The sequence below is a fragment of the Rhinatrema bivittatum genome, chromosome 17, assembly GCF_901001135.1.
Source record: "Rhinatrema bivittatum chromosome 17, aRhiBiv1.1, whole genome shotgun sequence".
Classification (NCBI taxonomy): domain Eukaryota; kingdom Metazoa; phylum Chordata; class Amphibia; order Gymnophiona; family Rhinatrematidae; genus Rhinatrema; species Rhinatrema bivittatum.
Genome location: NC_042631.1, coordinates 2,636,108 through 2,651,040, shown reverse-complemented (window position 1 = coordinate 2,651,040; position 14,933 = coordinate 2,636,108). Strand labels below are relative to the sequence as shown.

The 14,933-nt window shown below is 45.3% G+C and overlaps 1 protein-coding gene across 3 annotated transcripts in view; it reads left to right on the top strand.

The window, feature by feature from the left end:
• Window positions 1-14,933, top strand: part of TSPAN18 (tetraspanin 18) — a 124,936-nt gene that overhangs the window by 62,535 nt on the left and 47,468 nt on the right. Inside the window, exon 3 of one of the 3 annotated variants that reach the window (XM_029582489.1) lies at window positions 872-988. The exons of the other annotated variants lie outside the window; for them this stretch is intronic. The gene's annotated coding sequence lies outside the window, so the exon portion shown is untranslated. The remainder of the gene's footprint in view (window positions 1-871; window positions 989-14,933) is intronic. 3 annotated transcript variants of the gene reach the window in all.

Below are 14,933 nucleotides of genomic sequence, written 5' to 3'. Positions count from 1 at the left end.
CTTTGAAACATTCATACATTTCCAGTAAGCGATTCATCCAGAAAGTATTATTCTTTAATTTGCAACTGTCGATGCGTGCGGCCTGGTTTTCCTGGAGTTACTGATGACCATAGACCCTTACCAGAGTCAGGCGAGTGTCTGCTTCTCCAGCGGCACTACCTGGCGTTGGAGTGCTGAAGCCCTTCCCATGGTGTGGAACATCACAGCAGTTCTCATCATTCTGTCACAATGTGCGGTGATGCTCAATGAGGGGTCGTTACACACTTATCCAAAAAGGATTGGATAAGTTCTTGGAGGAGAAGTCCATTACCTGCTATTAATCAAGTTGACTTAGGGAATAGCCACTGCTATTAATTGCATCAGTAGCCTGGGATCTACTTAGTTTTTGGGTAATTGCCAGGTACTTGTAGCCTGGTTTGGCTTCTGTTGGAAACAGGATGGTGGGCTTGATGGACCCTTGGTCTGACCCAGTATGGCAATTTCTTATGATGTCCATGATGGGGCCGGGGTGACCCCCGACTGGGGCAGCACAAAGATAGCAAGCCATCTCACTTAGGGTACTGTGTACAGATCTGGAGACCACATCTTCCAAAGGATATAAATTGGATGGAGTCCTTCCAGAGGGAAGCTACTGAAATAGTCAGTGGTCTTCATCATAAAACAGAGGAGGACAGACAAAGATCTAAACAAGTATACCCTAGAGAAAAGGTAGGAAATGGGAGATATGATAGAGACAATTAACTACCTGCAAGGAATAAATGCATAAGAGAAGACTCTCTTTCAATAGAAAGGAACCTCTGGAACGAGGGTCCTGAAATTAGGGTGAAAGAGGGTACACTCAGGAGTAACCTAATGAAATATTTCTTTACAGGTATGGTAGTGGACACATGGAACTACCTCTCAGTGGAGAGAAAGAGTATCGGAGCTACGAGAACATGAGACAAAGGTTCTTGGAGGAAGAGATTGCAAAGATGGGCAGACTACATAGGTTAAATGGTCTTTTTTTTCTGCTGTTGTGTTCTGTTTCTATGTTTCTGTCTTAGGTCATTCGGTTGTGGCCTCTCTTCAGCTGGTAAGGCCTCTTGACTTTAGCATGGCAGCACCTGAGGGAAGAGTGAAATCTCCATCAAACCCAGAACACTGATTTTCCTAACACATGTGCAGAGGTACTGCAGCCCTGGTTTATTGAGTTTGCCTCCTTATCAACTTGATAGAAAGATGACTCTTCAGCTGTTTCAGAGACCTGTGGGACTCTTTGTCTGTTAATTAGCTTCCTTTTCTATGGAGTAGCTTTAAGCTGTGTTTGATTTGTGTTTCTGAGAGTTGCTTTGAGCTAGGTTGGGCTGTGTTTCTGGGATGCTAATTGCTTTCCATCAAATGCAAGACGGTCCTTGGTGAGGAAGGGGGACGAGTTGAAGGTAGTTCCAGACTGAAAGCTTAACTTGCAAGGAATTGTTTAAAATTCTGGCAGTGAGCCACTCCCAGCATCTTGTGCTAGGAAGAATGTACAATTTGTGAATGATCAGCACATTCTGATTCCTAGCCAGACACCCAGAATATTCCACATGTAAATGTTGGATGTTATCCTCTGTGAGCTGTCTTGGTTTAAAGAGAAAATGTGAGTGATGTACATTCCCTTTTTACCATGTATCCAGCATGGATCATCCTATTGGATCATCCTATAGATATCATCCTATAGCAGGTGATGAGCTCACACAGGCTTCCCCATCTTTCTATCATTAGATTCAAATTTGTTGTTGGTGAGTCAGGTTTTTCCAAGAAATAAAGTCCTGTGGATAGGTGAGCCTATAGCATTTTAACTTAACATAGTACATGACAGCAGAAAAAGACAACTGGCCCATTCAATCTGCCAATTACTTCTGCCCATACTGCAGGGATCTATCCCAGCTGGAGGCTGCAGAGCCTGATAGCTTCTCTCGTCTTCCTCATGTACTATTACCATCTTGGGTAAATGAGCAAACCAGATCCCTCACTTAGACATGGGAAAGGAGAAGTGCTGAGTGTGAACTAACCACAAAGCTTTGTAGTAATCAGAATGCCTGCGACTGCATATTCACGACATCATGGTTAGACTCTTAGAAACCTGACTGCTCCTCTTCATCCCCTTAGCCGTTTTACTACCAGTCATGATCAGACTTTCACCCAAAGCCAGGTCTTCACTGCTGGTCCCGAGATGTCAGTCCTTTGCTCTTGAGCTGTCAGAGATACACAAACCCCACACCTTTATTGCTGGTCCCTGAGCTGTCTTAGGCATTCTCCCATCCTAACCCTTTTACAAACAAATCTAGGCTCATAGCTTTTCAATGTTATACTGTATTCGGCCACAGATACTTCAGGGGAAATACCTGGATGGATGTAGAGTTCTGACGCTCTTCATGTCAATCAGCTGTTGTAGAGGATCTCGGGTAGGGAAATGCTCCTTTCTGTGGCTAGGGGTGCAAGACTTAATAATAATAGATTACTCAGCTGGAGGGCTTCCAAACTGCTCTGACTTTGTTCCTTGTACTTAATTTCTGTGATGAGAAGTTGAACTAGGATTCCAGTAGTTACTAGAGAGCTCCAAAGGTATGGCTATGCCCGCCTCCATATGCTCCAGTAGAAGGGGATTTTGGCTTGTGTTCAAATTCCTGCCTTCTAGGATTGCCAAATCTTAAGGGAGAAAAATTCACATGCGCATGGTTGCCTTATCCTTTCTCACCTCACCCCTCTCCCTTCCTCACTTGCTCAGCATTCACCCCTTCTTCATATCTCCACCAGAATTTTCTCCCTCCTTATGATCTGTCACCTTCCAGAGTCCACCCTTTTCTCATGCCCCCAAGCTTTCACCTGCTCCTTCCCACCTCCAAAATTCACCCCTATCATTTATCTCCTCCTCCTCACTCTCACCCTCCTGGTCACCCTTTAGATTCATTTTTTTCTGCTCACTTCCCCAGCATTCACCTGTACTCATGCTCTGCCCAGTTTTCACTTCCTCCTTGTGGCTTGTCATCCCCCCACCACCCCTCCTCATCACTACCCCTTTTCATCTCCCAAGCATTCATCCCCAGCAATGACTCGGTGGCAGAGCTGGGCACTGCCATGCAGAAGACGTGGCTTCAGGTTTGGAGACAGGCTTCTGTTCCCTGAGCCAGCCAGGGCAGGAGTTGCTGCAGAGACAACATTCACAGATGCTGTGGGTGGTGGTGGGAGGGGACGTAACCGTGACACTTAGTGGCCAGGCTCAGTCTCACACACCCTGGGTCCCGAGGCCTCTGGCCAGGAACTATCACTGTAGTGGCTGGACCAGATGTGTGTGTGGTGGTGGGCAACAGTGAGGGGAAAGCCTTTGACCGAGCTGGAAGTCCAAAGGAGCAAGCCCCTCCCCCCCAAAAAAAGAGAAGTTTAAGGAAAGCATGAAATTGTCTGCCTTTTTCTCCCACATCCAAATAAGTTTTCTACATTGGATCTAGGACCTGTGGAAAAGTGCAGGTGATGTCAAAGATTGGTTGGGGTCTAGTATTACAGCAGGAGGGGAAATGGTGAGTTTGGATGGGCCTTGCAGTGCTATTTGCAGAGAAGCTAACTTTGCTAATCCTGATTGTTTGTGCTGGAATAAGATTATACTGTATATGTTTGTGCCTCTATTCGGCTGAGAATTGTTTGGTGTTCTTAGGGCAGTAAGTGAGAGAAAAGCTTGAGTCTCCTGCAGTGCTGTCACTGTCTCTGCTTTTCCTTTATAGAATGAGTCCTGATTTCTAGCAGCTTTCAGTCAATCCCTGTCCTCAAGTGAACCCCATTAATCATTCTCTCTAGAGTCCCACCAGCTGTTTTCTGGACTCTTTAAGAAGCCTCATTCCTTGTAGCTTTGCTCACAAAGTTGCTCCCTCCTCAATTAATCCCACCTATAACCCACCTGGTTTAGTTCTTCCCAATCATGGTTTCACTGTTTTCACTCAAAATCTCTTATTTTGCTTTTGTTGTGTGTCCTGTCAGTCTGTCTTGATTAGATTGCAAGCTCCAAGGCATAAGGATTGTGCATTACATGTCTCTGTACATTGCTGCATACATCTGGTATGTGCTATAGAAATGAATGATGATGATAATTATCTGCCATTATATTCCATATTTCTCTAATCTCATCACCCCCTGCACCTTCTCTGAGTAGCTCACCTCATGGAACTAGGGCTCTTCCAAACTTTTTAAGTAAGGCATTTTTCTTGCCTTAGTAATAAATAGGAAAGTCCATGTTGACGGGGTCTTTGGCACTCTCTGAAGATTTGTCTATAACCACATCATCCTGAAGTGCTAAAAAGATAAAGGCAGAGACTTATGGGCCAAAAAGCATTTTAGAATCAGACGGACTCTTGAGAGCGTGTCGGTAATGATAGTGCACGCACTCAAGGGGATTATAGCACTCAGATATATTGTATCTTGTGCTAGATTCCTCCTGGGGAAATGGGAACTGCAGTACCAATATTCTTATCCTCATAGTTAATTGCTTGACTGGAAAAATGACTTGGAACGTGGATTGCAGATAGTACAGTCAGTATTACTTTCTCTCATCCTATGGCAAAGTCAATAAACAGTGCAGGAAATTCATGGAGAGAAGTTTCATATTAGCAGTAAAACAGTGGAGAACATTGTGATTACAAGTTATATTCTATGCGTAGCTTGCAGGCACAAAACCGTTGACCTCATGTTCCCCTCCTTTATGCCAAGCTTGCAAATCTCTTGCACTCTTAATGCGCAGATATCCGTGGTCCCATTGTTGAAATAAAGCACCATTGTGTAGGTCTGGCTCCACGCCAGAGGTCAAGTGTGTTAACTGTCCTTAGGTTTGTAGTAGAGGATAGGAATGCCCAACCACCCTACCCCCCCCCCCCCCCACACCACCAAATGTCTGGTGCGTCTCCCTGCCCTGTTCTAGCTCCGTTATTCTGCGCACGCAGTGAGCAATGCTGGGATTCAGTAAGGTCCAGCTCTGATGCAAGATTTGACCCAGTTGCCACTGCTGCCTAAAATCAGAATGCGGCAAATCTATCTGCACTCCACGTTCCAAGTCATTTTTCCAGTCAAGCAATTATCTCCACATGTTCTTGCATGAAGAAACATTTTCACACCCCCCATCCTCAGAGTCCTCCAAAGAAGGAGCTCTGTTTTGCTTATTTATGGGGGGGCGGGGGGGGGGGGGAGGTGGAGGTGATGCTGAGGGTTATTGCAGAGGTGAGCTCACTGAGAACTGTGTCAGGCTTTTTGATGTGATTGTGGTGTGTATCTTTGTTTGACAGGTCGGTCATTTCCCCAATGGTCCTCTCACTGTTGCATTTCTGCCTGAACCTGAGCCCTGTAAAAGAACAAGACTCTGATGCAATCTGACAGGTTTTCAGCAAAGTAAGATGGCCAGCCTCATTGATATGTTCACATAACTAAAGCAGAGTCCGTGAAGCTGTGCCATGCAGTAACGCATTATCAAGCCGTGAACAGCACATCTTCTGCTCAGAACAGAGGTGCATGCCTAGATAGTGATTAAGTTCGATACTGTGGAAATTTGGAATGGTTGGGCCTTGGTTAAAATTAGTGAAACACCTGTGTGCCTTTCGACAGTCTTTCTAAGGGGAACCTGGCAACTCTTGCTCTACAGGGGAGAAGAAAGGCTGTGTGCTGAGCTCAGCGGTGAGGGGATGAGGATATCTGAGGGAGGTGCCTGAGCAAATAAACTGCAAGAATCTTGCAGAAGTAACATTGGATAACATTAGATATACGTACATTGTGCCAGGAACTCAGCAGGACCTCAAACTGCTGTTGGTCTTCTCCAGCGTAAACGATAGGAAGTTCTGGAAGGAATACAGCAGTTGATCTGTTAATGTCGGAGCTTATGCTTGGTTTTACAAACAGTTGGAAGTTATTGATGGTCCCAGCCTGTAATGCAGAAATATCGACAGCCTCTAACAGTGTAGTCTTTTGTCTCCTCTATTCCATGAAGCATTTCCTGACCAGAGAGTGAAAGGGCTGAGTTTCTGGTGAAAGGAATCCCACTTCTCAATACATTCTACCAATCTATAAATAAGAACATAAGAAAATGCCATACTGGGTCACACCAAGGGTCCATCAAGCCCAGCATCCTGTTTCCAACAGTGGCCAATCCAGGCCATAAGAACCTGGCAAGTACCCAAAAACTAAGTCTATTCCATGTAACCATTGCTAATGGCAGTGGCTATTCTCTAAGTGAACTTAATAGCAGTTAATGGACTTCTCCTCCAAGAACTTATCCAATCCTTTTTTAAACTCAGCTATACTAACTGCACTAACCACATCCTCTGGCAACAAATTCCAGAGTTTAATTGTGCGTTGAGTGAGAAAGAACTTTCTCCGATTAGTTTTAAATGTGCCCCATGCTAACTTCATGGAATGCCCCCTAGTCTTTCTACTATCAGAAAGAGTAAATAACCGATTCACATCTACCCGTTCTAGACCTCTCATGATTTTAAACACCTCTGTCATATCCCCCCCTTTCCACGCACCGAACCTAATCCAGGACCCCTTGTACACAACTCAAGTGGCGTACGTTATTTGATGTGACTTGAGCCTGTAAGGCTTAGCTGAGTTGTGGAGGGGCTGGCCCAGCCTCGGCCTGAACAAAGCCATTCATTTCTCACCAGAAAGTTATGAATATCAAGATTTATTGGGCAAGACAATTTAATATAGTTTAAAAGCCTATAAAGTCTCCATGAGATACACATAGTCATCAGGTTGATATTTCATAATGCTTAGGCAGAGTTTGTATTTTTTTGTCTAAATGTTAGATTTCTATCTGAAAGCAACGTGCAGTCCATCACACTGAAGCAATGGTCAGCCGAACATAGGAGCAGAGAAAAGGACCATAACATCCATCCAGACTTCCCAATTTTATTCCTGACTTAATGCCTTAGACTTCAGTTGGTCTGTCGCTTTTCCCTCCCCTTCCTCGGAACTAGGGTTCCTCTATACCTGACCCATGCTTTCTTTAATTCGGATACTACTTTTTGTCTCCATCACTTTCTCTAGGAGGATGTTTCATGCATCTGCCACCCTTTCCCTGACAAAATGTTTTCTGATGTTACTCATGGCACAACTTCTTCATTTCCTTTGAAAATGATTTGCTGCCTGTGTACTGTGTGTATGGAGTAGAGATGTGCATTTTCATTATGGCTAGTTTAATTTCATTTTACTGTTTCAAAATAGCGCATGCTAAAATAAAACAAAAACAAGGTTTTGACCTGCACATCCCTAATATGTAAGGATGTCCCAAGCCCACGAGTGTCCCTTTCTTACAGGTTATGTGTCTTCACAGACCCGTATCTATGGGGTCAGAGAGTACTAGGGTTAGTGAGAGGGAGGAGGTCTCTTCTCCAGGGAAAGTGCCTGGGTCTTCAGGAGAGGGGGCAGAGCTTGGAATGCAGGATGCTCTGAGAGAGCGAGGATCAGGGATGGGAGTATGTGCCATACTCCTCGTTTCCTGGGAAGATTACCTCAAGAGATGGAGTTGAGGTCTGGAACAGGGGAACATTGCTAGGCATGTGGATTTATCCCAAAGAGGCCAGCAGAGGCTGCTAGCTTGTGTGTTTCTGAGGAACCCTTGACGAGAGGAGGATTTTCAAGTTCTTGCAGAGGAAAAATGTGCAATCCAGGGAACGTGCTCGTGGTGAGAGCATCCTTCTAGGGGTGGGAGAGAGGAAACCCCCCCTGGTCTTCAGATTCTTTCGCAGTAAATATTATTGAGGGTGCAGCCGTTCTGGTAACCTGCACAGGGCGGCGGTTAAAATCCTAAACGGCAGTGATATAATTGAATTGGGCCTCCAGGAATGCTGAACACTTCAATTATTGCCTCCAGAATGTGAGACTTATTGCATGCGGGACCCGTAAGCTGGATTTAGCCAGGAGTGATTTGTATGGGCAGAGACAGCCTCATGTATTTTACATTAAGACGTTAGAGAAGCTGAACAGTTCAGAAATGCTGTGCATTGATCAAGCCTGAAACACCGTTTACAACTCTTGTGATGTAATTTTTGCAGGTTTACTCTTTAATAATATGACACTTCTTAGCTCGTTCCCTTTTCTCCAGGTGACAGCCTTCAGTAATGCTGCATAGCTGGAGAGGAAGCCTCTTTAAGTGGTTGAATTATAATCATGTATGGGGGAGTATAGCAGACAATGTTATACCCTGGCACTTCTGACAATGTTCTCATGCTATGGAATGTCCTTAAACGCCCTGATTAATTTCCTCTGAGGTCTAACCTGCAAGAGCAGCACCAACCATTCAAGCTACCCGGAGGTTTGCACTGGGCTTCCTGTTAATGACTTAACATAGCTTCCCCTAGCCAACATCTGGCCAGGCGGGCCTTCCAGGTGCCTCTGATATCGGAGCAGCTCCACATTTCCTGCTGGAACAAACCGCTTAAATGATCTTCAGTGACTTCATTGCTCAGATGCACTGTTGGGGTGCCCCTCGGCCCTTCTTGATTCATTGAGAGGACCTCATTCAGCTTTCTTTGAAGCAGATAAGTGTTGGAAATCTGTTGAGAATCTGCTAGGGAGTTAGCAATCTGATGTACTCTGTAAGAAAGCTGGGCGTTAGATGGGAGGAGCAATGTGAATGAATGGCTCCTAAGAAGGAGGAGTCAGCTATCTTGTAGTGTCTCAGATTCTGGTATATTCCGCTATGCTGGGAATTAGCAATCTGTTAGGGTTCTCTGTGAGGAGTTAGCAATCTGTTATGAATCTGAGATAGTAGTGGTGAATCCCTGGGCTGGTGGCAGATGACCACGCCCCCGGGAGGATATCCCGAGAGGGACCACCAGCTAGGCTTGAGTAGGGAGACAGACACACATTAGTTCTTTTATTAGACAGGTAGTAGAACCACCAGAGGTGGCAGTAGTGAGCTTAATATGCCCGGCACCCACTGTACATCACTGCCCTGTACCCCTCCCATTACTCACACAATCACCACCCACTGTACATCAGTGCCCTGTACCCCTCCCATTACTCACACAATCACCCCCCACTGTACATCACTGCCCTGTACCCCTCCCATTACTCACACAATCACCACCCACTGTACATCGCTGCCCTGTACCCCTCCCATTACTCACACAATCACCACCCACTGTACATCGCTGCCCTGTACCCCTCCCATTACTCACACAATCACCACCCACTGTACATCGCTGCCCTGTACCCCTCCCATTACTCACACAATCACCACCCACTGTACATCAGTGCCCTGTACCCCTCCCATTACTCACACAATCACCCCCACTGTACTTCACTGCCCTGTACCCCTTCCATTACTCACAGAATCACCACCCACTGTACATCACTGCCCTGTACCCCTCCCATTACTCACACAATCACCCCCCACTGTACATCACTGCCCTGTACCCCTCCCATTACTCACACAATCACCCCCCACTGTACATCACTGCCCTGTACCCCTCCCATTACTCACACAATCACCCCCCACTGTACATCACTGCCCTGTACCCCTCCCATTACTCACACAATCACCCCCACTGTACATCACTGCCCTGTACCCCTCCCATTACTCACAGAATCACCCCCCACTGTACATCACTGCCCTGTACCCCACATGTAAACAGGCTTCCAGCCAGCCCAGGCATCCCTTCTCTTTCAAGGGACTGAGAGGAGCTGGGATAATTACCTGAGAAAAGTAAAGAGAAAGGCTTTGATGGCCTCAAATATTTACACCTCTGGCCAAGAGCACTGGTAATGGTGGTTCCCTCGATAATTATGGACTGCAGTGCCCCTTTAAGGGCTGACTCAGGTGGCACATGACCCTGCTTCTAGGGATGGGGTCCTGTGCCAAAAGTGAGAGAGCACATGCCCCCCCCATTGCTGCGCCCCTATTTCAGTGCTAACAAATTATTACCAGCAAGGCTTGCAGACGCTGTCCTGTAGCAAGTAACCTTACTGCACTGGGAGAGCAGTGAAACCGTGTGCTGAAATCACGCGCAGCTTCCTGCATCGGCCTGCGAGTGAGCAGCAGATAAATACCACTGCAAGGCCGCCTGCTTGCAAGACCTCCCATTAAGTTTGCCTACAGAGCTTCTGGTGCACATCCATGCTCTGGCTAGAGCTGCTCTTATAAAAACATTCTGCTAAAAGCAGTCATATTACAGGCACATCCACTTACAGCACTCCTGTTAAAAGTATATTATCCTTAAGATAAACATTTATGTCTGTTCCTGGAGTTGTGTTCTGATAAGTAAAGTCTGCCCCACTGCTGCTAGTGCAGATTTTGCCCCATTTTTTTAAAAACAGTGCTAAGGTATTTGAACTGGAAGCCGGAGGGGCTCAATTTCCTATAAAGTTATTTATGTGGTGCTGAAAGGTTAACTGAGCAAAGGCATGGCCGGCGGGATCCTCCCTGTCCTTTCCTAACACACTACAGAGCAGACACCAGTATGGCCCCCATGTAAGGAGAAGCAGGGCAGGCCACAGCTGCAGCTAGGAGGGAAGTCCAGATGTGCATGTTCTGTGCCAGAGCTTGTAGGAGTGAAGTTCCCCCTTCAATAACAGAAGGTTACTCTCTTTCCAAAGCACAAAATGAGTCCTGTTTTATGGAAGGACTGAAACCAATGTCTCCGACCGGGTAGCACCAGAGGACCTCATGGCTAAGATCCAGCAAGATGACCAGTGACCGCTTTAGCATGTTTGCAGTGCATGTGTGAGAGGCGCCAGGAGCCTTAAGGGAGTGCTCGAGCGCTTTCTTAGGATGAAGATCAAGCAGTTCTGGCACTCACAGAAGGCCAGGGGGAACGCACCTACCTCTAGCTTTATTAGAATAAGACAGATGAAAGGAGTGGGAATAGGAATGTAAAATCATTTTCTGTCCTTATTCAGCCAGGTCATGCAATCAGAAGCCCTAAATTCAGACACTGGGTGTCAAGTTTCAGCAATGACCGCCAGCCCATGGGGCAATAAGACCCGACTCAGAGATCAAACCAGGGACCTTCTGCATGACAGTGAGCAGCAGTGGCAATGGGCCACCAGCATGACACAGACATGAGACATGACACTAGCATGACAAGGTGTGGCCCTTCATAAAGCCCATTTCTTCCCACCCTCTGGGCTGTTACCCTTCTGCCTCTCCCACCTGCATTGCTTGGAGGAAGTCACAGCTCTCCCGGCCGGGAGCTCTCATCACTAGACTGCAACTCAGGCCAGAAACGGATTGTGGTTTCTGGTGAGATATTGTATGGCTTCTCCAGAGCCTTCGCCTGGTGCTTACAGCCTTAATATATACAAGCAAACACCGTTCCTTAGAAAGCCGTCTCCAGGAGTGTGAAGTGGCCTGGCATTACAGAAAGAGATCCAGTGAGTCCCCAGTGCCCAGCCTGAGGGAGCTCTGCGGGTGAAAGAGCAGCACGCAGTATGTTCTGGATGTCAGGCAAACATCTGTCTGGTGATAAGTTAGACAGAGAAGCAGCAGAAAGTCATAAAAGTGTCAAATGTTTTACTGAAACATGGAGGACGTTTAATAAATTGGTAACAGATGACTTTCAGCACACAGAGGCAGCAACAAATTCTGGCTGAATGAAGACCAGTCACATATTCTCTAGAAATTCATTTATCCTGCATAGGAAATAACTCATTGCCCTTCATTTCTAGGTTAGTTTTTTGGTGTTCGATGCAACACACAGAGTGATTTTATCTCATGCCCACTCTCTGATGCAGTGCTCAGATTTATTCTAAATAATAAGGGACAGGGTCAGATCCAACAGCGGCTTCCGCATTCCAGTTTTACCCAGTGGGAAAAAGGCAGGAGGAAGCAAGTGATGGCAGCAAAAGACCAAATGGTCCATCCAGTCTGCCCAGCAAGCCCTGCAAGTTACCCCATGTTTCTCTTAGGGGTAACAACTGGCACTTCGTGCATTTATTCCCAAGCCTCCCTTTTCCTCCTTCCTCTCCGTCCCTTCCATCCTCCTCTCATTCTTATCCTCCACTCCTCTCTTGCTTCTCTCCTTTTTTTATTTCCCTGTTCCCTCTTCCCTGCCTTCCAATCTCCTCATCTTTTTCCCTACAAGAAAAAAGCAGATTTATTCTACTAGTTCTCTGAAACTCTATAAATGGTGTTTTATTGAAGGCAGTTTATAAGGCTGTTTCAAGGCTCTCTCTCACTCCCTTAACGACTCCTGGTGGACACCCCGCCTGTTAATGCCATTAAAGGGATTACTGCAGGACTGGAGCCAGACGTGCAGTTAGGGCTGAGCTGTTTGTAGCTTACTGCATCTGCCATCATTCAGATATTTAAGCACTTACTGGTATGCGTGTAAAGTCTGACTTGTGTATAACACATTGAAATTAATAAGGGTAATTACAGTCCATGGACTAATCTCATAAATACATAAGAAGTTGCCATACTGGGTCAGACCGAGGATCCATCACGTCCAGCATCCTGTTTCCAACAGTGGCCAGTCCAGGTCATAAGAACCTGGCAATTACCCAAACATGAAATATATCCCATGCTATTGAATCTAGTAATAGCAGTGGCTATTCTCTATGTCTACTTGGTTAATATTAGGTTATGGACTTCTCCTCTAGGAACTTGTCCAAACCTTTTTTAAACCCAGCTACACTAACTGCCTTAACCACATCCACTGGCAATGAATTCTAGAGCTTAACTGTGCATTGAGTGAAATAATTTTCTCTGATTTGTTTTAAATGTGCTACTTGCTAACTTCATGGAGTGCCCCTAGTCCTTCTATTATCTGAAACAATAAATAACCAATTCACATTTATCCATTCTATTCCATTCATGATTTTATAGACCTCTATTATATTCTGCCTCAGATGTCTGTTCTCCAAGCTGAAACACAAAAAAATTAAATCCTGCTGAATGTGAGCAGGTCAACAAATGGTTGTTTCAAAGTGACCTCATATAACGTGCCCAGGTTGCTACAGGCTCATAAAGCTCTGGGAGGCATTAGGCCTTTTTAATCATTGGTCACTGTTTTAACAATTGCTTCCAATAGAAGCTAAATAGTTTTTGAAAGATACTTCAACCAATGAAGTTATCACAAAAGACACTTATCTTGAGAATATGTTGCCCTCCAATCCAGGTTTCGCTGGTAGAGGCAAACGGTGCAGTCCACATAAAGGTAAAGAGCCAGGCTTGATGAAATTGGTCTGACGATATCAGACACTGCGGTGTTTCGGAGATAACTCCTTCTTCAGGGAATCAGATAATGTTTCTTGCCGGCACAAAGGACTGTAAGCTTAAAATAAAGTGTATAGCGTTAGACCCTGTGAATATAACATCATAAAGAAATGGTGCTAGTGTCGGAGAACACTTACTTTCAAAAAATTCTTGTGTCACTTCGACTATATCTCTTGATATTGATGTTCTCCAAGCTGAACAGCCCTAACCTCTTCAGCCTTTCCTCATAGGGGAGTTGTTCCTTCCCCTTTATCATTTTGGTTGCCCTTCTCTGTACCTTCTCCAGAGCAACTATATCTTTTTTGAGATGTGGTGACCAGAACTGTACACAGTATTCAAGGTGTGGTCTCACCATGGAGCAATATAGAGGCATTATGATATTCCCTGTTTTATTTGCCATTCCCTTCCTAATAATTCCTAACATTCTCTTTGCTTTTTTGATGGCCACAGCACACTGAGCCAACAATTTCAATGTGTTATCCACTATGACACCTAGATCTCTTTCCTGGGTGGTAATTCCTAAGATAGAACCTAACATTGTGTAATTGGCATCTCAGAGACATGGTGGAAGGAGGATAACCAATGGGATAGTGCTATCCTGGGGTACAAATTATATTACAATGACAGAGAGGAGCATCTGGGAGGCGGGGTGGCACTTTATGTCCAGGATGGCATAGAATCCAACAGGATAAAGATCCTGCATGAGCCTAAATGCACAATCAAATCTTTATGGGTAGAAATCCCTTGTGTGTTGGGGGAAGAGTATAGTGATAGGAGTATACTACCATCCACCTGGCCAAAATGGTGAGATGGACAGTGAAAGGCTAAGAGAAATTAGGGAAGCTAACCAAACTGGTAGTGCAGTAATAATGGGAGACTTCAATTACCCCAATATTTATTTATTTTATTATTTTTTTTTATATACTGACATTTGATTTGAGATATCATATCTGTTTACATTCAGGTACTGTAGGTATTTTGCTTTCCCCAGTCAGCTTACAATCTAAGTTTTGTACCTGAGGCAACAAAGTGTACAGTGACTTGCCCAAGTTTACAAGGAGGGACAGCAGGACTCAAATCCTGGTCTCCTGGTTCATAGCCCACTGCTCTAACCACTAGTCTAGTAATCCTGACTGGGTAAATGAAACATCAGGGCATGCTAGAGAGATAAAGTTCCTGGATAGAGTAAATTACATTTTTATGGAGCAATTGTTTAAGGAACTGACAAGAGGGGGAGCAATTTTAGATCTAATTCTCCGTGGAGCACAGGATTTGGTGAGAGAGGTAAGGGTGATGTGGTGTAGAGTGGTGACAACTGCTGTTGCAGTAGCAGATGTATGCAGTTTTTCCATGAAGGGAGTAACTCTTTTCTACTCCTAGGCCCAGTGTCCTGGCTATGCAGGAGACTGCTTAGGAGGATCAGGGGACTTAAAGAAGGAACAGATTTCCCGCTGGGAGACTCCTCATTTAACTAAACTCTCAGAGAGCATTCCAGATGTGCCGTTTGCCAGAGCATGAATTTGCTGCTGTAATATGCCTCTGTCTGCTGCAAACCTATTCGCTGTGGAGCCCGTGACTTGGAAGTTGTTTAAGAAACCCACTGTTTTTTGTGTTTTGATTAGTTTGGCAAAATAGATCCACAACTACCTACATTGGACTGAACTCATTTCTCGGGTTTGAGTTTGTGTGTCATGAAGGTGTTATAGGAATTTGTTCC